This window comes from Stegodyphus dumicola, chromosome X2 (assembly GCF_044657685.1).
Source record: "Stegodyphus dumicola isolate Sdum_Otavi_A_Nest chromosome X2, ASM4465768v1".
Lineage (NCBI taxonomy): Eukaryota > Metazoa > Arthropoda > Arachnida > Araneae > Eresidae > Stegodyphus > Stegodyphus dumicola.
In genome coordinates, this window is record NC_140781.1 from 106,771,402 (window position 1) to 106,796,251 (window position 24,850).

Consider the following 24,850-nt stretch of genomic DNA (forward strand, 5'->3'; position numbering starts at 1 on the left):
TTAACCTAATCCACACTACAGTAGAACATGTGCTTCTGAACCATTACCATCGAAACTGCAATTTCAGAGTCACTATGTACACTAATCTCGATATTAAAGCACTGGTAGCTCTATTTGAGATTGTGCTATTGTAGATGAGTGTAGAGCACCATACAACGGTGATGTATAATATTAGGTTTATTTAGGAGCCAAAAAAAAATATTAGAAATGACCTATCCTGGATTTGAAATCTGGGCATAAAGACTGCCATCCAGAAGTGCTTCTAATTACATCATGAAAGCATGCGTTGAGAAAAAGAAAATTCCTTACATTCTTCCCCATTTAAAAGGCAGTTGGGGAGGTGGTAACCTAATCGCCACCTGCTGGTGGTGAAGAATTATCGTCTACCACATTTTAGTTTGGGAACCACTTGGTTAGTTGGTTGAGCCTTTAGGTATTTATTTGAAATAGAAAATATCAGCGAATGACCGCCCCAGGATTTGCATTCTGGACTTCCCTATTGCCAGCCGAACGTGCTTCTAATTAGAACACGAAGCCAAGCGGTAAGGAAAGAGAAAATTAGTGACTTAATATCTTATTTTATTTTGGCTGCACACAGTTCCTATATGTAGCTAAGCGAATTTCCCGGTCAGTAGCATAAATCCCAATCTTCCTAGTGGATAGCGTGCTTCCGCTCCTGTAAAATATTGCGATTTAAGAAGTCATCCACGATAGCTGATCAGTTCTGCAATTATATAAATAATAAAAATTAAGATTGAAATGGAGAAATTAATGTAACGTTAGTACAAACAAGAAGATGCAACAAAAAGATCAATTAGGAGATCACTTAGGGTCCGGTATTGTACAGCATGCAGATATACGTAGCATGACATCTATGGGGTGTAGGAGAGGGTATAAAGCATGGTGTATGCTCAAAACATGAACGGAAGCTACTGCACGGTACATTCGGTTTTAACAACATCGATTTGTAGTCTCAGCGTGACAGTTCTATAGACAATATCTGGACGACTTTGTCTGGAAGTTTGAAAGAAGGCCAAAGTGCGACTATACACATCATGTCAGTAGTTTGGATTACATTTCGAACAAAGGGAGCAGCTATCTGAATGTTTAGTAATGCTCATTGCCAAATTAGACTTTTATATGCCCGTAGCACTTCAAAGATTTTGCTGCCTCCACATACATCTATAGTATAACGCCTCTTTCTCATCATTCCCTCTTTCTCGGGCTTGGATTAAGTGCACTAGGTATCTTCTAAAATCTGCAGTGAGAATTTTATTTTTGTGGACCCTTTGCACTCTTTCTTTGAATCTTTAAGCACCTTTTTGTAACGCTGCCTTTACCTGATGCCCTAAGCACGTGCTTACTTTTTTTAATGGCTAATCCAACTCTGGTAGTGGTTTTCCACAAACAACCACGCCAGGATATGAAGAACTGATAGCTTCTCTTACAGATGATGAGTTGGGTTCAGTTTATTTAGTTATGGCGAAACATTCGAGGGCTACCTGTCTAAGGAAAAGGATGGCTTCGTGAAAGACTTTCTAAGGGAAATTGGACTGTATATAGGTTACACATATGGAAACCATGAAAACGCTTAGTTAGCAGCCAATCTGCTCGCCGGGATTCGAGCCCCGGCCCGAGTTTATCGGCTTTACCGCTCGGCCACTGGAGAGCCGTCTTTAGATGATGCGATATCTATGCTAATGACTCCCATCATCTGGTGGTGGTGACAGTGGGTGACATCCTAAGATGCATGCAATCTATTACTGGACATCCAATATGGCTAAAGACTTGGCTATAGTTTTCAGCGCCTAAAGACAACTGCAGATTTCATACACCCTTCTGTTTTCTAAGTATGGAAACTGTTTCATTCTAAAACTTCGTCAGTTTGGCATTTCCGTGACACTACGCCCAGGGACAGTTGTCCACCCTCGCCCGTCTCTAACTATAACACTGATATCACTACGAAACAATCCCATGGTGTTTTGATCGCTTTGCGGACTTTCGTGCCTTCTCGTCGGAGGCAGTGTCTTCTGTAGTGTTGCAAACAAAAGATCTGAGTAGCTCCAGTGGAGTGGCGAGCATAACTGGCGCCCGGGGCAAAATACCTTTTTAGCGCCATCCTTCCCGAAAAAAACACAGTGATATGATGAAAATCTTGGGTTGAGACCATTTGGCGCCTCTCTGCGACCGGCGCAACATACACCCCCTTTACGCCACTGAGTAGCTCAGCAATGGAGTTGAGCTTTAAGGACAGCAGCAGTTGCTGGCAAGACTAAACAGGGAAAGGGGGTGTCATCCAGTTTTCTAGCACAATAGAGCAGCCGCTGCAATATTATATGAGGCGTTATCATCCCGGTTCAAGAATAAGATAACAGCTTTAATCTTCCTATATTTAGATTATCTAGCCATCCTGGAAGTCTAAATATCTAGATAAAGCAGAGATTATGCAGTCGTCCCTCTGAGATCATCGAAAGGAAACAGTTTGCAAGTGCTCAAATTTCCGTTTGTGGTGTAAGGATCTTAAGTTTTACTAACGTTTATTTTATTTTAAATCTTTACTATCACTTCTTATTTTCTACTTCCGGCCAGAATTATAAGCGTTAAAGTATTTATGCAAAATTTGTCTGGCGAACGCCAAGTATTTAAGTTGTGGCTTTTTGCCAAGCGACAGAGAGGAAGCAGTGAGTCGAAGCAGGCCGCTTACCTTAGAAGTTTTACGCAGTTGCTGGTTGCCTTCCAGGCCAGAGGTTTAAATCCTCTTGATAAATTTTAAAAGTATTGTAGTGTTCACAGTTCTCTGTACTACATACGGCTTCCTGTTAATATAAGGCCAATCTTCCACGTTTATTATTTTAAAGTTAAATTAGAGTTTAGTTCTATTTTTATATTTTTACGTTAGACCCCAAGTAGCGGGTCTGTGTATTCCGAAGTACGGAAGTTATTGTAAATAGAGAAAAATAAAGGGTTTTGTATACCCTTCTTGTGTATCCTGTCTACTTCCCACAGTTTTGAACATAGCATTAGTAAGCTCTCTTTTCTGAGTCAGGTCCTTGCATGTTCCCGAAGAAGGTAAGACGGAACATTGATCCTGATAGTGGCGCCCCAACGAAGAAGAATAACCATGGCCGAGTTTCAAGAAGAACCTGTGCTGCCTGCAGAAACGGCTCAGAATCCAGAAATGCTGTAGTTTATATTTATTAAAATTTCTATCATTTCTTTGAAAGTGACCTTATAATATTTCAGAATAAACCCTCATAACACTAATAAATGTAGATAGATTTTTAATGTTTATATAATACGTGTTTGGTTCTTACAATATTTCCAGCTATTTTATTACTAATTCTGTATGTGAATTAACACAGTTTAATAGAGAACACCTGCTTCAAGGCTAAAAGTAAACTATTTGAATAATGTTTCGTCTGTTTCCAAACGCAGGTTCTATTCTACAATTTACGGAATTTCGCGGTATTTGACATCTCACATAGCTGACAAAATTTCATTCCTATGTTTGGGTTTTATAGTACAATAAGTTGAGCATCTCTACATTAGTATATGACTGATTCCTTAGAAAGAAAAAGGAGTATCTTAGTTTTCTTGAATTTTTGGTCAAAATTTTAGTATGTAGGTAATTGCAATAGCTCTTCCACGAAATTGCATTTAAATTTTTTGTAACATTTCAAAATGATGTATCATTCAATGGCATTTGATGTGTTTTGGCTTGCTATATTAAAGCTGGGCTCGAACCCGGGCAGCTAGACAATATGTTCTTTCCCTGAGTGAAATATTTCTATAATTACATTAAAGTCACCTGGTAATATTTCAAGATAATTTCTGGTATATCGGACTAAGCTGTCCTCTCTCATGGATGAGAGTACCTAAGTAGAGAACTTAAAATTAGAAACGGTTCTTACGTTAAAATTCTGAATGAAATATTTCTTTTATGGTATACGACTTTTTTTTCCGTAATAACTGTCTAATTTTTTTTCTTTCATTATTCATGTTGTACCCATATATTAAAAACCACTTTCGCTTACTGTACTTCTGTCGTATTAGGAAAATCAGCTTTTCTATCGATTGCAGTCATGCATTTAGTAACAATGTAGCACATTGCTGGAGTTTAAAACAAAGAAGGCGACTCTTGAAGTTTTATATATTAAGAAACAATATTAGATATTTCTCTTTGTGTATAATTATTCTTTAATATCAAAGTAGTTAAAATCTAATGATTCCTTTTTTCCCCTTTTGGCCCCTTCTAGTGTAATTTGTGATCATATTATACCTCACCGATTTTTTCTCATACTGTTCTTTGCTATCTGTTAAATGTCCATATGTAAGGGATGGTTTATTCTTCACTGCCTTAAATGAATTTTTAGAACTATGAGCTTATATAAATAACAGTGTGCCTCATTGTGTTATATTAACATTATTTAACTAGTAATAAATTATGATAGTAAAATAATTAATCTTGTAATAAATTATGATAGTTAAATTAATAAATACTGTTTAATTTGTGTTTTTAATACATATACTCAGGAATTTACACACACACACACACACACACACAATATATATATATATATATTATTTTATTTATTTATTTATTTATTTATTTTTTTGGGTGTATGCGGTTGTGGTCTTGTATTGTATATGGTTCTATGTTGTTAGTCTGCTGCTGCTTTTTGAAAAATGTATGAAAATGTTGAGAATGAAAGTAGCATAAGTTACTTTGGTTAAATTAATATATAACTTTTGTTTGATAACCTTTGTTGATATCTCAGGATGCAAGCGTACATATTACTTTATATTCCATGCTAAATACCTTGATACGAAGCATTTTAACACCGTCAATATTTGTTTCCCCAGTAACACATCTATTCACCATTACCAAACACACTCACTACACAAACACACCTGTGAGACACTATTTATTGTAAATGAAGACAGTTTCTTCTCCTTTTAACTACACTCATGGACACAATCGTATTTTAGGATATTTTCTACTTCTTTTCCTTTTCTTTCTATAGGCCCCCCCCCCTTTTTTTTTTTTTTCTTTTTTCCTCTATTATTTTTGGGCCATTTATTTTAAATTTTATTTTGTCCCATCTTTTCTTCCTGGCCTTTTGAACTCGTACAAGATGTACGAAGTTCCTTTTTACTCTCCTCAAATACGAAATTGCCCCTCTTTCTATATACCTTTCCTTCGCACCTATGCTTGATTTTTCGCCCATCGGTGCAGAAAGACTTAGCGGGTGCAAAACAAGACATCTGTCTACTTTGTCTGTCTGTTTTTTTCACGGGCGGCTAAAACCCGCCGGGAACTGGAGAAATTCAACCAATCAGAGACAACCGTTTCGCCAGGAACTTTTGGCGTCATTTTCCAATCGCCAAACGCAATTTTTGTGCAAAACTGGTAAACAAGAAAGCAGTTGTTAATGTTATGGTAACTTGTTCGTATTTCTTGGGTAGAAGTAGTTCATTTGTTTTGGTTATTTTGTGTTGCCCTGATATGATTTAATATTTAATTTACTGTAGAAGTGATAATTGAAGTATGTAAATCTCAATTTCGAAAACAAATACAACTTTATATTCCACTCAATTGGCTAACTCGATACCCAATAACTTTTCTTTACTTTTAAATAAAGGGTGAAAATAATAATTGATAAAAATTACTTACTGTGAAATTTCTGTGCTCTTTGTGTATTTGAAAATGCTTGTTGATATCAAGGTTCATATTATTTCATGTACTCTAAACATCGTGAAATTCAATAAAGAAAAATATTTTAAGAATGTGTCTTTTTTTTTTTTTTTTTTTTTTTTTTTATTTAAACTACTTTTAAAACTTTTAGAAATTTCTCTTTTGTATATTTTTCCGTAGGCAAAAATCACATTAACAAAAGCTCCTACTGAAATATAGAAAATACAATGATTTTTCAGAGAATCGGTATATTAAAATGCTGATGTGGGAAAACTCATAAAATAACCCAGGTAACCCAGTAACTCCCAAAAGAAAAAAAATAATTGAAAAAATTATCACGAAACGGTACTTTTCCGTTTCGCCGGCGCAAATCTCGCCAAGCAGACTTTGTTGGCGACAACATACATTATACACATAAAAAATGTTAATTCTAAGAATTTTTTTTTTATTTTGAAGGCATAAACATTTTAATATGGTTTAAAATTTTGTAAAAAGCCAATAAATAAAGACAATAAATTTGTAAAAAGACATTAATTTAAGAATTTACTATGATTTTATGGTTCAATATTCTGATTCGCCGGTTCGTATCACGTGACCCCAAGTGATCTCATCTCACGTAAACTACGCTACTAAAATCTAATTCGCTCAGTAATTATCTACATTAATTTCAAGTTAAATCTTAATTTGGAATACAAGTTTAAATGCAAGAATTATTTCAATTCCTACGAATAGCTTACTCAGAAATTATGTAAAACCGTAGTGCTTTACCTCGCTAGTGCATTCTCATTAGAATTGATGAATTTAACACTTGATTTCGCCTTCGGATGAGCGGCGTTCAAAGTAGTTAAAATCTAATGATTCCTTTTTTCCCCTTTTGGCCCCTTCTAGTGTAATTTGTGATCATATTATACCTCACCGATTTTTTCTCATACTGTTCTTTGCTATCTGTTAAATGTCCATATGTAAGGGATGGTTTATTCTTCACTGCCTTAAATGAATTTTTAGAACTATGAGCTTATATAAATAACAGTGTGCCTCATTGTGTTATATTAACATTATTTAACTAGTAATAAATTATGATAGTAAAATAATTAATCTTGTAATAAATTATGATAGTTAAATTAATAAATACTGTTTAATTTGTGTTTTTAATACATATACTCAGGAATTTACACACACACACACACAATATATATATATATATATTATTTTATTTATTTCTTTATTTATTTATTTTTTTGGGTGTATGCGGTTGTGGTCTTGTATTGTATATGGTTCTATGTTGTTAGTCTGCTGCTGCTTTTTGAAAAATGTATGAAAATGTTGAGAATGAAAGTAGCATAAGTTACTTTGGTTAAATTAATATATACTTTTGTTTGATGACCTTTGTTGATATCTCAGGATGCAAGCGTACATATTACTTTATATTCCATGCTAAATACCTTGATACAAAGCATTTTAACACCGTCAATATTTGTTTTTTCCCCAGAAACACATCTATTCACCATTACCAAACACACTCACGACACAAACACACCTGTGAGACACTATTTATTGTAAATGAAGACAGTTTCTTCTCCTTTTAACTACACTCATGGACACAATCGTATTTTAGGATATTTTCTACTTCTTTTCCTTTTCTTTCTATAGGCCCCCCCTTTTTTTTTTTTTTTCTTTTTTCCTCTATTATTTTTGGGCCATTTATTTTAAATTTTATTTTGTCCCATCTTTTCTTCCTGGCCTTTTGAACTCGTACAAGATGTACGAAGTTGCTTGATTTTTCGCCCATCGGTGCAGGAAGACTTAGCGGGTGCAAAACAAGACATCTGTCTACTTTGTCTGTCTGTCTGTCTGTCCATCTCCACTAGAAGATGGTCGCCGCTTTTTCGGATGGCCAAGAGTCTCCTTTCCCCATCGATGACGACTAGCTGATAGCTTTGCACTTTGTAATCGATTACGAAGTCTCGATACTTTGTTTACGTTTTAGGCGGAATTGTGGAAAATTTTGCGGAACGGAAAAGGGCCTTCACCTTCATATTTTATTTTATTTATTTATTTTTTTGCGGCATACGAGACTGGGCGCAATGCGAATAAATCTGTATGATACACAGAAACTTGCTCATATTGCTGATACAATGATCAAGAGTATTGATATGTTTAGTTCATTTCTGTTGTTAAAATAAAAAACCGCAATTGTGCATGTAATGAGTGTAAACAATAATGAAAATTTAGATATGTCTGTATTGTTGACTAAGTAGTAATAATGCCTGATTGTAAAATATATATTAGACTACTGATTGTATATGTACGATTTAAAGTAATAATTACGTAGGGTAGAACACAGCAAAAGAATCACTGAATTTTTATTTATTTGAATGACCCATAATTTTTGTTTTGTTCATAGGGATATATCTTTTTTAGGTGATATATCTATTTTAATATATTGTGTACTTAATTGTGTGTGCATATATATACGAATAAACGGGCCTTAAAACTTGGGTTGATTTAGTAAAAAAATTAAATATAGTATAATGTGTTATTATAAACATTATAATACTATACCACACAAGCACTTTCTTATATATGTAATATAATCTTAGAGAAATACCAACTGAATCCTTCTTTGAATATCTATAATATTCTCTGACTGTGTTGTTTCATATACAATGATTAAGCAAAGACAGCGTTAAAATTTTGCTCCGAACAGCTGAGATGCGTGTCTTAAATTTTGTACTAAACAGCACAAACTTATGTCTGGAGGTAAGAAATTTATAAATTTTGTTTTGTCTACGATTTTCATTTCTCTACATCGAAAAATTATACTGGGGTGGGGGCACCACTTCACTTAACATTTGATTTCAAGTGGCATCTGATGTTTTATGTCAATAAAAATATGACAGTTCATCCTAATTTTAATCTCTTCTTTATTGTTAGCTTTTAAGAAATTTGCTTCTTATTTGCATTTTGTTCTCTTTTGTGTAGTGCTTCAAGTGAACTAATATTTTGTGGATTTTTGTTTGCTATTGATTTCTTTTTAAATTATAATCCTGCTTAGTGTTAAGATTTATGCGCTGTTTATATCTGGTAATTAATAATAAAAAAACTATGTATTTTCATCATTTTGTGTACATTTTAACCATACAATTATTTTTGTATGCGAATAAATTTGTATTTATTGACTTTTCTTTACACCCAATTATCCCTAAAGTATATATGCTATGCTGAATGCATTATTTCAGATTCCAAATGTATACACAGAGAGATGCATATCACACTATGATGATAACAAAAGTGGTAATTTAATAACATTGACATCAAATATCACCTAAGACAACCACTTCCATAGAAAATTTTTTGTAGCAGCTGTGTCTGACTGTCTTACAGAAGTGTTCTGTGATTTAGAATTAACTCGCTGTAATACTGATGCAATTTAAGGTTACTAATATAAGCATTCAGCTGTTTTTCTTTATTAGTTCAAAACCTTATCGTTAGTCATATTATAAAAATTAAAAAATGGCTTTTGGAAATTTTCCTCCTTATGCAATGATTTCCAGTTTGGTAAAAAAGCTTTCATAAGTTGATCTTACTATGGGCACGTATTGAATTTTATTTAGTGTTAAAAATCATTTCTATGGTATATGTACATATTTTTACAGTTTTTAAAATACTTCAGAAATTCATTATCTCATGCCATAAGGCATGCATAAAATAAGCTTATTTCCTTGTACAGTCAAAAGTCGTTAATCCGGACTCGTCGGGACTTCGGCGATTCCGGATTATACATCATCAGTTTAAATCTCGTAAGATCGCATGCAGAAATTCTAAAATTAAAAATATGAAACCGTAATTTATGAAATAAAGAACAATTATGATCTAAAGGGTATCAAAATTTGCATAAAGAAAAAGCTTAATATTTATTTGTTTACTTTATTAAATATTTCTTTCAATGTAAGTTGTTTAAGTTTTTCTTCGTTTCATGTGATAATACTTTCTCTTTAATTCTATTAAACAGACATAATTTCTTGTTCAGTTACAAAGTTCCGCTGTTCAAGTCCTATAATTGCTGTGTCTAGAACACCGGTTAATTTGTCAATCGAAATTTTTTCGTTTTCAATAACCTCTGTCACTTTCTTCGCTATCGAAAGCGAATTATAATGACGAGGAACTTGTTTTAAATCGTATCAAAGACGGAGCATATCGAGATGAAATACTACATTTGGTAAGGAATTATAAGCCAAATAAAATAAAAACATCTGCGCTGAAGATAAGGATAGTGTTGACAGATCAACTTCCAATTCATTACGCGCCCCCCGCCGAGCAGCGTGAAATTGATAAACAGATTTCGGATTTCAAACCATACTTTCGCTTTAGATCCTTTACATATTAACGAATATATATCGGAAATTCTATTTGATATAATCGAAAGTTTAAGCTTACTTTTATAAAATTGGTCTTACAGTCTGCAAAAAATAATAAGCCGGATCCAATTCGAAAATTAAGGAACCACGCAATCATCAACATTAACTGAAATAGATAATTAGATAATTTTAGCTTATACGTCCATTATACATAAAACGCGCACGCGAAAACGTATTCTGCACTTGCGCACACTCATATGCGCAGTCGTAAAAGGTCTTACGCGCACGCGTAAACGCCTATGCGCATGTGTCAACGCGGCGCATGCGCATAAAGTTTTTAGTTTTGAGGTCCGGATTATAGATCATTCCGAATTATGGGTGTCCGAATTAACGACTTTTGACTGTACTATTATTAAGCTGTCCAGAAGAAGCCTTTTTTTTGACAATGGATCACTGAAAGTTATGCTGTATCTTTCTGTTAATTAGAAAATAATTTTGGATAATAAAATAAATGTATTAGAAAAATATTATATTAAAATGATATTTTTAAAACACATAATTAAATTAATGTATTAGAAATCTGTAATTTAAAGCAAACCTTCGTTCTTCAACTACATATTCATTTCCGATACCCAAAGGCTAATTCCATCATAATAACTTGTATTTTAACTCGTCATTATTCAGCAAAACTTTTTGATTAAAAAATTCTGTATTCGTCCTTTGTGATAAAAGCCCAAGATACGAACCTCCACCATCTGCAAAATGCATGGCTCTCTTTGTACAGGATCTCTGTGGCTGTTACTGGAAGCCTAGAGTATGTTCAAGCAGTAGTAAATAGGCTTCCTTATTCTCTGTTTATTTAGTGTGTGATATATTTGTTTGTGTGTGTTTATTTGATAGTATGTCTGTATAAATACTTTTGTCTGCCATTGGAAATAAAAATATATGCATTACAAATCCGAGTTATTAAGTATATTAAGGCTGTTTACATTTTTCATTCCAAAACATATATTCAATTAAAATACATTATGCAATTTGTGTTCATCTACATTTGTTAATGTTTAATTAATGCCAACAGAAACATGTTCGCATAAATTCCTCTAAGTAATTTAAACATGAGGTTGTTTAAGAAGGCCATTTTTTATCCATTCATTTATTGAAATATTTGCATTACTTCTTATATATTAAAATTTACGTATATTATGTACTTTTTTCAGTAGACAATCCAAGAATATTCTATATGTTAAAATGTATGGTATATGCAATAATCCCCCCCCCCCGAAAAAAAAAAAAAGAAAAAAAAAAAAAAACTTATCCTCTATTTGTGATCTTATTATCTGATTGTGTCTTCTTCAAAATACACAAATAATCTGATGGAATGAAAATATTTTGGTCATTAAAACTTTTTAATCACTGCTCTTTACATCTACATTTCTTTTTTCACATAATCTGAAGTTTTCGAGTAGTCTGAAGGTTTTCAAACTGTGTTTCACAGAAATTTTAGATACCATGCAACTCCTCTAGGGCATCTGTAAGTCAAAATTTAAAACAATTTTTAATATCACTGGACATCAAAATGAAATACTTGAAATAATCTTTGAAATTCTCTTATTATTGTTAAAAAATATTAAGCAGATTTTTGTTTATGATTAAATTTATAATGAAATAATGAATTTCTTTTTACTTTCTGCATAAAATGCACAAATTTTATATTTCAATTCTTTAACATTTATTTTTCTGAGGATAGAAATTCTTCTATAGAAAAAATTACGATTTTAGAAGTTTTTCTGAATTTAAAGATTTGAAGACAACCCTGTTATAAGGGTTTACGATTATAATGTGAATGACCCAAATAATTGTAAATGGCCTATGGCCATACTTAATACACATATTATTTAAATTGACATGCTTTACCTGTAATGTACATTTGTGACTTATGTTATAATTTAAGTGCACCAGTTTACTCACACTTATATGTATTGTATGTATGTATTATATGCATCTCTAGACTCAGGTTAAAGCTAGCTCGTTTCCCCTTTCTCAGCTTTCCCAGATGACATTTTTGGGTCTTTACTGGAACTCGACGCACACTTTATTTCGGCTAGAATAACCACTTATTTCACTCTTCTTTTATTCAAAAATTATAACATACTAATTTGGGGAAAAAATTATATTTTATGTTAGTTACTCATGACAACATTCAAAACAACCTACATGTTCGACAAGGGGTAGGGGTCTAGGAAAGCCACAACTTTTTCAATGAACTGGATGAATAAATGCAGCCCTGCCTTTTGTTGTGTTTTATGCATTTATAAATTTCTACCTGACTGTTTATTCTTTAATTCTATATAACACAATTAATCGATGCTTGTTTCTTGTATGGAATTTTAACATTAATTCTACATAATAACATGAGTAATCTTTTTTTTTTTTAATTGTATTTTAGCATTATTAAAAAACACTTTGGCACTATGAACTGAGAATATCTGTCAATCTGTCTTCTATGTTAATTTACAATAATATAAATGTGAATATCTGAATGGAGTTATATTGAAAGATCTACTGGATGCTATGATTCCATGATGGTCAATCCACCACATTGGAAATATTAAATCAAACAATAAGTACAGGAAAAGATTCAGCAAGAAAACATATCCTCTTTTGAATGAATACATTTAACTGTAGTTATTCCATATGATGTATTATACAACACCCCAAAATCATGGAAAATAACTTTCTAAACCGAGTTTACAGTGTAAAAAAAGTAGTGGAAAAATGTTGTAGTCATGTAACTGGGCTATCTAACATAAAAATTACAGCATATTACACCAGTGTTCTTACCTTTACTGCATATTACAACCAAATAACTACAATTAGATATGAGAAAGAACAGGCAGTGTCAGTACAACCAAGAGTAAAACTTTTACAGAGTTGCTAATTTGAAAACAAGTGAACCTGTAAAACTAACCCTGCATACTGGTTTGCTTTAGATGCATTTGGTAACCAATATGCCATAAGTCTTTACCAGATTCAGTTTTGAGTGCATTAAATACTATATTGCTCATATGTCTTGATCGTGACAATCAATGCAGCTGCAGCATTATTGAATAGAAATAAATTATAAGACTCTCAAATAAGTGTTTATAAAGTTGTTCAGGAAATAAATATTACTAAATAATAACATGTATTATGTTTATTGAATTGTACAAAACTTATATGTTATACTTTGAATTATCGTCAATTTTAATTGTCTGAAATCTGGTATTTGATAGTATATAGTTGTAGCAGTTTTTTCACTATAAATTCTGAAGAATCCGAAAATAAATGCACATACTAAAGTATTTCAAGTATGATAATATTCAGTATTTAAGATTATCCTAAAAGTATGAAATTTATTATTTTATTTGAAAATAAGTATTAGTGTATCCATGCCATGCAGGTCCCCGAGATTACTCTATTATCCACTCATAGGTGGGGGTGTCACCTTTGCCAAAGGCTCTTTGTAGCCTGCTTTAGGTTTTATACTAATTTTAATTACTGGCCATCTACTGAAATGGTTTCTTTATGTATATCCACCTTTATTCCAACTCTGGTATTTCTACGGCGATGGAGGTTTAGTTGACCATACTTCTTGACAATTCTTTTACTTTTTTTTAGTTTAATTTTTTTTTCAATTTGAAGCGGTAGACCAGTATTTTCATCTCGCATAACTGTTTTTGAAGCAGACTCGAAAATCTCCTTCAAAGAGTTGGCTACATTGTGTAAATTTTCGCTATCTAAATTCCAAAGGAGTGACCGAATTGATCTGTAATTTGCATCGCACTCATTGATCAAATTTCTTTTTTTACTCAACGTTGCTTCTTCAGATATGGTGGGTAAATTATCTGATGTTCCACCTGAAGGAGTTTCAGTTGATGAATATTTTCGTTTTCTGGTGCCTGAAATACTTCTTGAGACTAAATCTTCATCAACTTTGAAAATAGGTGTTGAAAATAGCCATTCTGCAGTACATTCCAAACTCCAGGCTGGAAACTTCATGCCAGCAAACACAATATGCTTGCACAGCAGTCGGTTTCTTCTGAAATCTAAGCATGTGCATTGACACAGTTGTTTCTGTTCATCAAACGTGACAGAATAAACTGCATCATGCTTAGTTTCAGAAGAAAGCCATGTGAAATTTTTTTTATACTACCCACATAAACTTCAGCAGCTCTTAATTTTGTTTTTATGTGATTAATTAACCATTTTGGCTTATTGATTAAATAATTTGGTACATGTTCATTGTATAATCTGGCCTGCAAAAGCATACTCAGATTTTTTCTGACGTAAATTCTATATCTTTCTGGCAGAAATTTTTCAACCAAGATCTTAATTATTTCAGACAGCATACAGTTTTTATATCCCTGAAGATATCTATATTTTAGTTCCTCATTTAAGCGTTCAACACTATTGTTCGAGTTTATGAATAAGTCATTTGGTTTGTAAGCCAAAGCCCATCTCTCAATTTCCTTGAACCATGTTAATTCAAAATAATCTTTCACAGCTTCATATTGGTTCCATGATTTTAATACCTCTATTGCTGCAACCATTTCATCTTGAGTTGGAGCATTTGCTATGGCAGCACGTAATTTACACAAAAGCTCTTCTTTGGGAACCACTGCATTCTTTTTCTTAGAAGCCCATCTTGACCATGCCTGCTCTCGATGGAAACTACATATAAAAACCTTAATTCCTGTAAAGACATTTTCCAAACTTGTAATTTCTTCCATTGCAAAATCAACCATCCCATATTTTGGTCTAACGAAAGGCGACCAATTTTTAATAATTATAAGAGCTTCTTCTAATGCTTTGGCTGTTTCATTTTGTGTAATTATTATGCTAACTATTTGATAGGTCACATTTGTTTTGACAACTAAAAAATAAAGTGGGAGAGCATACTTACAAGTTCGATAGGTCGCGTCGAGAAGAAAAGATTAGAACCATATAAGACATATAAATTTTCATTTCTTCACTTTGATATACAAATAGCAGATTTAGTTTTGAATCTGTAAAGTCATTTGGCTCAGTACCATCATATGTATTTTCAGTACATGGTCTAAAAAAACAGAACACTTGGAAGTATCCCAGCTATTTATTAACATTTCTGTATTTTCCTGGTCAATTTTACTAGTTCTAATATCGGATTTTGCTTGGCTTATTATTTTCCTTATTGCCTCCATTTCTGGATAAAATCGTCTGCGCGTTTTATCAGTTTCTCCCAATTCAGTTGAAACGTATACTTCTAATAGCTCTGCAATTACAGTGGCATTGCATTTTCCATTCTTAACTTTAGAAGCTATGAAATGCCGCACTCTAACATCTTTAGGTTCTATTACTGCAGCCATGTTACCCATTAGATGATTTTGATGATCTTGGCTATTAGGTAAATTAAACATGAAAACTTCTTCACCAGCAATACTATCTTTATTGGCTAGTTTTTCCTTAATTTTCCGAGATATCATATCTTTTTCGGGTTGGCACTACCTGTAATTTAAACATATTTATCACAGTAAAATTTAGAAATTCCAGCACAGTCATCTAAAACTAATTATTGATAAAGGTTCAATTTTAAAAACTTTCTGTTCATAGCAAATTATTCAAAAAAAAAAAAAAAAAAAAAAAAAAGAGAGAGAGAGGAGTCATTTCTTTCCTTAAAAAAAAGCTGTAAAAAGGATCTTCCATTTTTATAACAATAGATCAAATTACTTCTTCAAAGAAACATAACCAATAAAACTTCACTTTGAACAACTTATTTCTATTTGTAGCAAATTGGTTAGAATATAATTAGCATAAAAAGCCTTTATTTCTGGCCTGAAAACATCATTTTATTTGCATGTCAATTACTGAATTATTTATTTAGGAAAATATTACTGTTAAAAACCCTCTTTTGGCTAAAAAAAAAAAAAAAAAAAAAAAACTATTTAGAAAAATATCTTGAATAAAGAGACACAAAAAATCATTTCTCTTTTTTACATTGTGACTCTAAAAATACCTTTTGTTTTTATGTCAAAAAGTATGTATACTTTATCATAGAATACCTTCAATACATCTTGCTCATACATGACAGAATTATATTTTTTCCTTAATAAAAAATTCTCTAAAATTACTAAGACCATCTTAGAACAAAAAGTTAAATAAACTTCTCCCTTGAACTGAGGCATCCTGTACATTCGGGTAACATTAATTACAGCTGGACAATTAACTTTTTTAGTTGTCTGGTTCTTGGAATATGCTTTACCAAAAGCATGATCAGTTTGACACTAAAAGAAAGAAAAAAAAAAACACACACACACACATATATATATAATCCAAGAGGTGATATTTTTGTATAAATTTTTAAATATAACAATGTTATTTTACCTTTTCATTTTTTTCTTTAGCATAATTTTCCTTTTGACGTTTATTCAGATCTTTTCCTTGATGGCAAACATAGGTTTTTCGCCCAAAGTGGAAATAGGGAATATCATCTAACCAGTTTAATCGTAAATCTGGAGTTAGTTCAACTGGAAAGAAAATTTTGATTTAGATCACAATCTGATAAGCTTTGATTTTTAAAAGAAAGAAATTACAGATCTCTATAAACATATTATACATTTAACATTATACTTTGATTTTTAAAAGAAAGAAATTACAGATCTCTATGAACATATTATACATTTAACTGTCTCTATATATACTACATACTGTAGACACTGCTTAATGTATTGCAGCTGATGTCGTGTATATTGCTATTGAATTTCTAAGTTCTGCTCTTTCATATATGGAAACATAAAAAATGCATCATTTGCTGTAATTTTATTTGCTCAATTTGGTTAATATAATCAAAATATTATACAATAAATTTCTTAAACTGAAGAACGAAAATGATTTTAATCAAGCATTTAGAAAAAAGCGCAAAACAATAAAATAAAAAAAAATTAATTTCATATGAATTTTCAATAGCTATTGATTTGGAAGGGCTTCAGCACAGTTCCCTCTTCTTCAAAAGGGAGGTAAAAATTCCTGAAAACATCTTTGCCAAAATACACTTGCGTTTTTGCCCAATTTCAGATTTTACATTGGCAAAATCTCTTTAAACAAGGATGCCCTCCAAGTATTAAGATTATAGGTATAGAATTGGTCCAATAAATTTCAGAAACATTATGGACTACTCAAATGAACTTTTGCAATGAAGACTGTAAACAATTGATAAACAAACTTTTATTTTTCCTAATTAAAATGTTAAGAAAGTGGCTAGTTATATTTATAGTTAATTCAATTCCTATTTTAAAAGATACTTTTCTCATCATCTTATATTATCAAAAATGGGCAAATGTAATCACATTAAGCAGCACCTACTGCAAACATAGAGAGATATTAAAAGCATTAAACTATTATGTAAAAAAATTATGTCATTTTGTCTCATATTAAAATTATATATGCTAGGTAAAGTATAGAATGAGCTAGCTGCCTTACGCAAAAGGGATGCCTTTGAGAAGGTCTAATGGGAAACTGTCTTGTATTCACTTATATATAAGGAGAACAGGAAAATTCCCATGCAGCTAATCCATTCAACAGTATTTGTACCTTGATCAAACATCCAGTATTCAGCTATCTTATCTGCTAGTCCATTGGTGCTAAGAGTCAAAATAGACAGAAATGTGATTTTACACACAAGATAAGTAGCATTCATTGACGAAAGAAATATATATATCACATCACTAAAGAAATATGTATACATTTCAGAAAACTTTCCTGTTTTCTAAAATTCAATATCTTTATTATTATAACTTCCTGATATTTCAATGCATTATAATTTTATGGTGAACTATTACCTGAAAATAAAACAGAATATTTTTTGAATTGGTAGTGTTTATTATAAGGTTATTTTGAAACATGTTGTTAATGATAAAACTAAAGAATGGATTTTCTTTATAGACTATTAAATGATTATATTTCAAATCAACAGACTGCATTCATACACTAAAATAGGATGAAAAATATAGTAGTCATCGAGACAATTGTCGAGTTTCTCAAGAAACAACAATAAAAATTTTCAAATCTAACACGGTATATCTTGTTTAATGTTTAATATAGTACGGAATGTTTCGTGAAGCATCAGCTATTAAAAAAAAAAAAAAAAAAACATGCAATACCTGACAATGAAACCAAATAAAAATCAAACATAATGCTATTACACGTTATGCAACAAAATTAATGAATATGAACGTCTATAAACCCTTTTTTCAACTTGGACCGAATCTCGCAACATCAACTAGATCTTACGCAATAAAATTAATACAAATTAGTGCTGATAAGTTCTTTGGAACAAAATGGCCAAATATCAACTAAACAACCAAAGAAAGCATTTACATTCTAGAGGATTTTTATTTACTCATTACATCTTCAAAAATTACTTACTCTCTTTATCGAATGACTTTCCATAGTAGTAAACTTCGTGTCTGCGAAGTATTTCTTTAAATTCGCTCCAAGATTTCGCAAAATTCATTTTGCCTCTAAACACAAAGGTTCATACACGAGACGGACTTTTAAATTCGTAATCGATAAACCGGCCATTCCCCTATCGTTGACACAAGTCTTTCTATCGATGGGAAAAGGAGACTCTAGGCCATCCGAAAAAGCGGCGACCCTAGAAGATCAGACCAAAGAATCTGTAATTCTTTGATCAGACATTGCTTCTCTGTTATTTAACGATTCCTTCATCTAATCTTCAGTTAAAAGCTGTTTCTCGTAATGAGCACTTTTATTATCAAGTGGTTTTATAAGCACCCAATTCTTCTTTTGTAATTTTCTGATTCATTGTTTGATTTCTCTATCTTCCATATGTGAAAATTCTTCGGAATGCTTTACATTTGAGATTTGTAAAATTTTTTTTAACTTCATTTACAGTCTATGGAAATTGTTTAAAGTAGCAGATAAATTCTTTCTGTTGTTGATGGATGAATGTTGTACCACGTATGAATGAAATTCTAGCAGTGGACAAATTAAATGGAATCCTGTAAGGTACTGCTATACGCGAAATCACGCTTTACAAGTCTGCGCTCAGCAAGTACCTGTTGTATTAGAAATGATAGGCTACGAAACGTAACTTGAAGAATCATATGAGGTATCTAGAATGCAGATTGGTAGTTTAGTCGTGATAAATAAACAGTCTATACAGATGACCGGAAATAATAAAAATTTAGATGGATTAACTATAAAGTATTTTACTCCTGGACCATTAGTCATAAACAGTACTTGTGTAAAAACAGATTAAAGTATATGGATTTCCTGTTTAGGAAAGGAATTTCTTTCTGACAGTATGCAGTCTGTACCATACCTGGAATAGCGAGGTGTTGCATCTTCAGGGAAACAAAATCTTTTATTCTGTAATTTTTACTGAAAATGTGTGTTTAAATTTTGTTACCTAGATAACAAAATTAGATAACCCTATTTTTAACTCTTTTTATATGAAAATGAAACCAAATACAGACAAAGAAATAAAATTGCATTCCTTCCCTTAGTGCAGTTATGTGCAACTTTAACTTAAAGAGAGCCAATTTTGAGTTTATAAAATTTTGGCAAGCACAAGTATCTAGTGCACTTTTAATATTTCAGTTATAAATACATTACACAAAGTATAAAAATGTGTGGTATATGTTAAAGAAAAGGTATACTCTTTGTATTATTTACAAAAAATTCAGCAAGATGAAAGTTAAATACAGGGAAATCGTATTTTAATGTGAAATTTACACTGCATTTCTTCTGCGATTTTTTTTTTTTTTTTTTTTTTTTTTTTTTTTTGCCTCTGATACATGCGATGTTATGGCTAAATCCTTGCAGTCGTTGGGATGTTGATTTGTTATCCTGTATCTAAACATTGATTTTAACAAGTTCATTGTTGAAAATCCTCTTTCACATTTTTAAGTAGATTGGAAGCAGGAATTTATCTTTTTAAAAGTTTAACTGTTCATGATGTTTCTGTTCTAGGAGTATTCAAATGGCTTTTTGTGATATTCTTGATCTTAATTAGGATGAAAATCAGTTATTTCCATTTCTAGATCAATAGAATTGTTATTTAACATATTTGCAATCTTTTACCATTTTTCTTAAATACTAGTATTATGTAATGGGTTTGAAGTGAATGAAGTAGTTAGCCTAATTTTAAATACACTCAAAACATCTAATTTAGAAACTAATTTAAGCTTGATGAGATATTCCAAATGATTCTTTCAGTTTTCTTATATTTCACCCCTTAGTTCTCCAGATTTTCAAAGGGGCAAAACATACATTACATTATGGTAAAAATGTATATTCCTCATATTTGTGTAATATTTTCAGAAAATTAATTTTGATTTAAAATGAATTTATAATACCCTTTAATTCAAAGACTTTAGTTTAGTTCTCTCGCCCCCTCCCTCAAATTTAAGATTTAGTTACTATGTCTGTAAGAATGGCTAAATCATAGAACCAGGTATGTTCAATAATTTCTTTATAAGTTTCGTTTCTGGATTTTTAAAATTCTTCTATGAAACTTTTGTAACAGAAGCTGGGATGGAACCCGGGCAGCCAGACAGAATGTCCCTTCCCTGAGTGAAAAGTTCTATCATTTCTTTGAAAGTGACTTTATAATATTTCAGAATAAACCCTCATAACACTAATAAATGTATATAGATTTTTTAATGTTTATTTAATGCGTGTTTGGTTCTTAAAATATTTTGAGCTATTATATTACTAATTCTGTATGTGAATTAACACAGTTTAATATAGAACACCTGCTTCAAGGCTAAAGGTAAAGTATTTGAATAATGTTCTACCTTTCATCTGTTTTCAGACGCAGGTTCTATTCTACAATTTACGGAATTTCTCGGTATTGGACATCTCACATAGCTGACAAAATTTCATTCCTATGTGTAGGTTTCATAGTACAATAGGTTGAGCATCCCTACATTAGTATATGACTTTGATTCCTTCGAAAGAAAAAGGAGTATCTTAGTTTTCTTGAATTTTTGGTCAAAATTTTAGTATGTAGGTAATTGCAATAGCTCTTCCACGAAATTGCATTTAAATTTTTTGAAACATTTTAAAATGCTGTATCATTCAATGGCATTTGATGTGTTTTAGCTTGCTATATTAAAGCTGGGCTCGAACCCTGGCAGCTAGACAATATGTTCTTTCCCTGAGTGAAATATTTCTATAATTACATTAAAGTCACCTGGTAATATTTCAAGATAATTTCTGGTATATCGGACTAAGCTGTCCTCTCTCATGGATGAGAGTACCTAAGTAGAGAACTTAAAATTAGAAATGGTTCTTACGTTAAAATTCTGAATGAAATATTTCTTTTATGGTATACGACTTTTGTTTCCAAGATGTTCTTCCAAGTCTGGTTTTAGAGAGGTGTTTTTGTGCCCTTTTTTTAAAAAATCTTTAAAAGTATATATGTATAGCTCTTTTAATATTAATGTATTGCGAGTTTGATTACTCTATTTTGATCTGTTATGTCACTAATTATGTGTGTGAATTAAGATAGTCTAATATATAACACCTGCTTCAAAGCTAGCAGTATAGTTTATTTTGTTTATTTGTGATTTAAAATTACCTGCTCTTTGTCTTTTGGTGCCATCTTTCTACCAGCGCTGCAAATATTTACTCTTCTCGAAGATCATTATACCTTTTATTCTGTGTATCCATAATAACTGTCTAATTTTTTTTTCTTTCATTATTCATGTTGTACCCATATATTAAAAACCCCTTTCGCTTACTGTACTTCTGTCGTATGGTGTAGCAGTGATATTGATGTGCCTTTTGTTGTTGTTGTTGTTGTTGCTGCTTATGTACTTATTTACACAAATTTCTTATTACATTCTGTGAACAAATTTATAATTTTGTTGGTATTGGATGAGCATTGGTGCTAAATGTCTAGCTGAACAAATTAATATTTTTCTTAATATCAGGAAATATTTCAGTTATGTGTTCAGTTGGCAGCATTTACTGCAAACCAGTTTTAATGTTGCTTCTACTTAACCGGAAACATTAACATCGAAGTTGAGCCAAAGTATGTTTTGCCAAGAAGCTAATGTCTGCTATTTTTTATGAGATTCTGGCCATGTCTAACCATATGCTTTTGCAGTGCCTTTCTTATTTTTTTGTCTACCATGGTCCATATGATTTGTTTTTAGGATTACAGTATTTTTAAATTGTTAAACTTGTATTCATCTTCAAACATGTCTTTTCACAACAGCAATATGGTAAAACTAGATATTACGGTCCAGATTGGCGAGTTTTAAAAAAATTGCCAAGTCACCAAATCGATTGTTTTCATGTGTTTTAGAAAATCGCTGACTCATCATATCGCCGGTTACAAATTTGAATTAATTCTGTAAACATGCAAAAATATCTAAAACAGGACTTCAAGAAAAACAGTGAAAAATCACCGACTGCTTGGTGCGTTTTTAAGAATTACACATCCTCGGTATCCATGTACACATCGACCAATTTTTTACTTGAAGAAACATCTTAGAATTGCACAACTGCAGAGTCGTAGGCGAGAAGTTGAGTATGCAGCTGAAATCATAGAATGAATGTCAGTTTGAGCTTGCTTCACTGTGTTTCAACAGTTCTTGTGTTAAGTTGGCATTAAGGTAAAAAATTACAAGAAGAAAGGTTCAATGTAACCTTTGTATGTATTTATGTGATTTTGTCTTAGTAAGTACGACAATGATTACCACATCAACAAATACATTTTAAACTATAGGAAAGCTCATTCTAATTAATTTATTGAAAAAAGTGGAAAATGAGGGAAATATTTTTAATAAATTTCAGCACTGTAAAGTGGGGCAGGAATATAGTAATCCATCATTGGCAGGTCTTCGATAAAGCAACATGCATCATAATAACCATCTTTATGACTAAAGGTAAGAATCAGCCACAGTGCCAAAAAAAAAAAAAAAAAAAAAAAAAAATCCCTATTCTCATTTGACATTCAAAGTTAAAATATGCATCAGATGATTGTATAGTTCATTAATGCCATATATTTTGTTAATTTCACAAAACTGGATCAAATTATTTCGTAACAGTAGTATATAAATTTCATAAAGTTACCAGCTGGAATGTCTTCTGAAGCAGGATTTTTAATTTTCTTTTCTGTTTCAAGGGCAAACTTGCTAGCAAATTCCAATCTGTGTAATTATGTCATATATTAACCCATTAAATGCTGTGGTGCTCATTTGGTTATCATAAACAGTCAAAAGTCTTTAATTTGGACTCTTCGGCGATTTCGGATTATCGGTTTTTTTGTATTATAGCTCATCAGTTTAAATCTTTTAAGATGGCATGCAGAAATTATAAAATTAAAAATATGAAATAAAGAGCAATTATGATCTAAAGGGTATCAAAATTTACAAAAAAAAGTTTAATATTTATTTGTTTACTTTAATAAACTTTTCTTTCAACGTGCGCATGTGTAAAGCATACATTACGCATAGTTCAAATTGGAAAATTGCAACCAGAAAACTATTTCATGTGTATTTGTGATATTTATAATGATGAATTTGATTTAAATCATATCAAAAATGTAGTACATCGAGATGAAATACTGCATTTAGTGAGGAATTATAAGCCGAATAAAATAAAAACATCTGCCCTGAAGATGAGAATAGTGCTGACAGATCAACCGTACCCCCTCCTCTCCCGCAGAGCAGCGCGAAATTGATAAACAGATTTCGGAATGGTTAGAGAAACAAATCACCTCTCTGTCACTTTCTTCATGCCTTTAACCATTTTTTGCAGCAATTCCACTTTTTGTTTCATGGACATCAAAACATGCTTTCGCTTGTAAATCCTTTGATATCTCCAGAATCGGAAACTCTTTTTGACATAATCGAAAGTTCAAGCTTCCTTTTTATAAAATTGCTCTAACAGTCTTCAAAAAATAATAAGCCGGATCCAATTAGAAGAATAAGGAACAACGCGATCTGCAACATTAACTGAAATAGATAATTTTAGCTTAGCTTATACCGTCCATTATACATTAAACGCATATGCGCATGCGTTTAAACATGTGCAGAAAGTTTGTAGCTTTGAGGTCCGGATTATAGATCATTCCAGATTAAAGACTTTTGACTGTACTTTAAGCGACCTAGTAACACCATCTAGCTATCTCGGAGGGAAAAAAAGGCAACATTCAACTCATCCACTGAATGTCATTTGTAGAAAACCTAAAGTGATCACTACCTATACGCTCTTATGCTGAGCTCATGTTCATTTCCACATTCCACTCTCCTCTTATCACAAAAGTGAAACATGTGTTTTGAAAACGGATTAGACATAGTGGATTGAGGCTAATTTTGGTCATTGTGATTTTACTATATTATTAGTGAGTGTTGATTAAAGCGGTTGTTTACTTCTATCAACAGTCCCTGCTAGACGGGACTTTCCTGAGAAACAAGTTTTTGGTAGCACTGGTTTAAATGGGAGGATTCTTAGAAAAAAAAAGAATCCCACCTAGCTACAGAAACAATGTAGCGGCTATGTGATATTTCTTCAAACCTTGCCAAAAATGTTTCAGCTGAAACTCTGTCCGGGGTAGAAATGAACCAATCAGATGAAAGTTCTGCTTCTGAAGGATCACGTGGTCCTAATCTGAGCGATAATCGATTATTGTTTGTCATTGTCTTTGTAGTAAGTGAAAATGGTAACCTAGCTACACGGGTTTCCTGGAAATGTGCGGGTTCTGAGAATTGCCCCTTTCGTCATCCAGTTCGGCATAGCCGAAAGA

General features: G+C 31.9%; 1 protein-coding gene and 1 long non-coding RNA gene across 6 annotated transcripts in view; one reads left to right on the top strand and one right to left on the bottom strand.

Moving 5' to 3' along the window:
• Positions 1 to 24,850, top strand: part of LOC118183270 (uncharacterized) — a 35,185-nt gene that overhangs the window by 6,655 nt on the left and 3,680 nt on the right. Inside the window, exon 8 of one of the 4 annotated variants that reach the window (XM_085809312.1) lies at positions 3,047 to 10,775. The exons of the other annotated variants lie outside the window; for them this stretch is intronic. The gene's annotated coding sequence lies outside the window, so the exon portion shown is untranslated. Of the gene's footprint in view, positions 1 to 3,046; positions 10,776 to 24,850 lie in introns of those variants that run through there. 4 annotated transcript variants of the gene reach the window in all.
• LOC146992874 (uncharacterized) lies at positions 11,441 to 18,525 on the bottom strand. Of its 2 annotated transcripts, none has more exons than XR_015039031.1 (4): positions 18,493 to 18,525; positions 17,548 to 17,708; positions 16,453 to 16,595; positions 11,441 to 11,582 (listed from the first exon to the last, which is right to left on the bottom strand). It is a non-coding gene; the product is annotated as an uncharacterized LOC146992874 (long non-coding RNA). The 2 variants fall into 2 exon arrangements; XR_015039030.1 differs by lacking the exon at positions 11,441 to 11,582 and adding an exon at positions 16,238 to 16,352.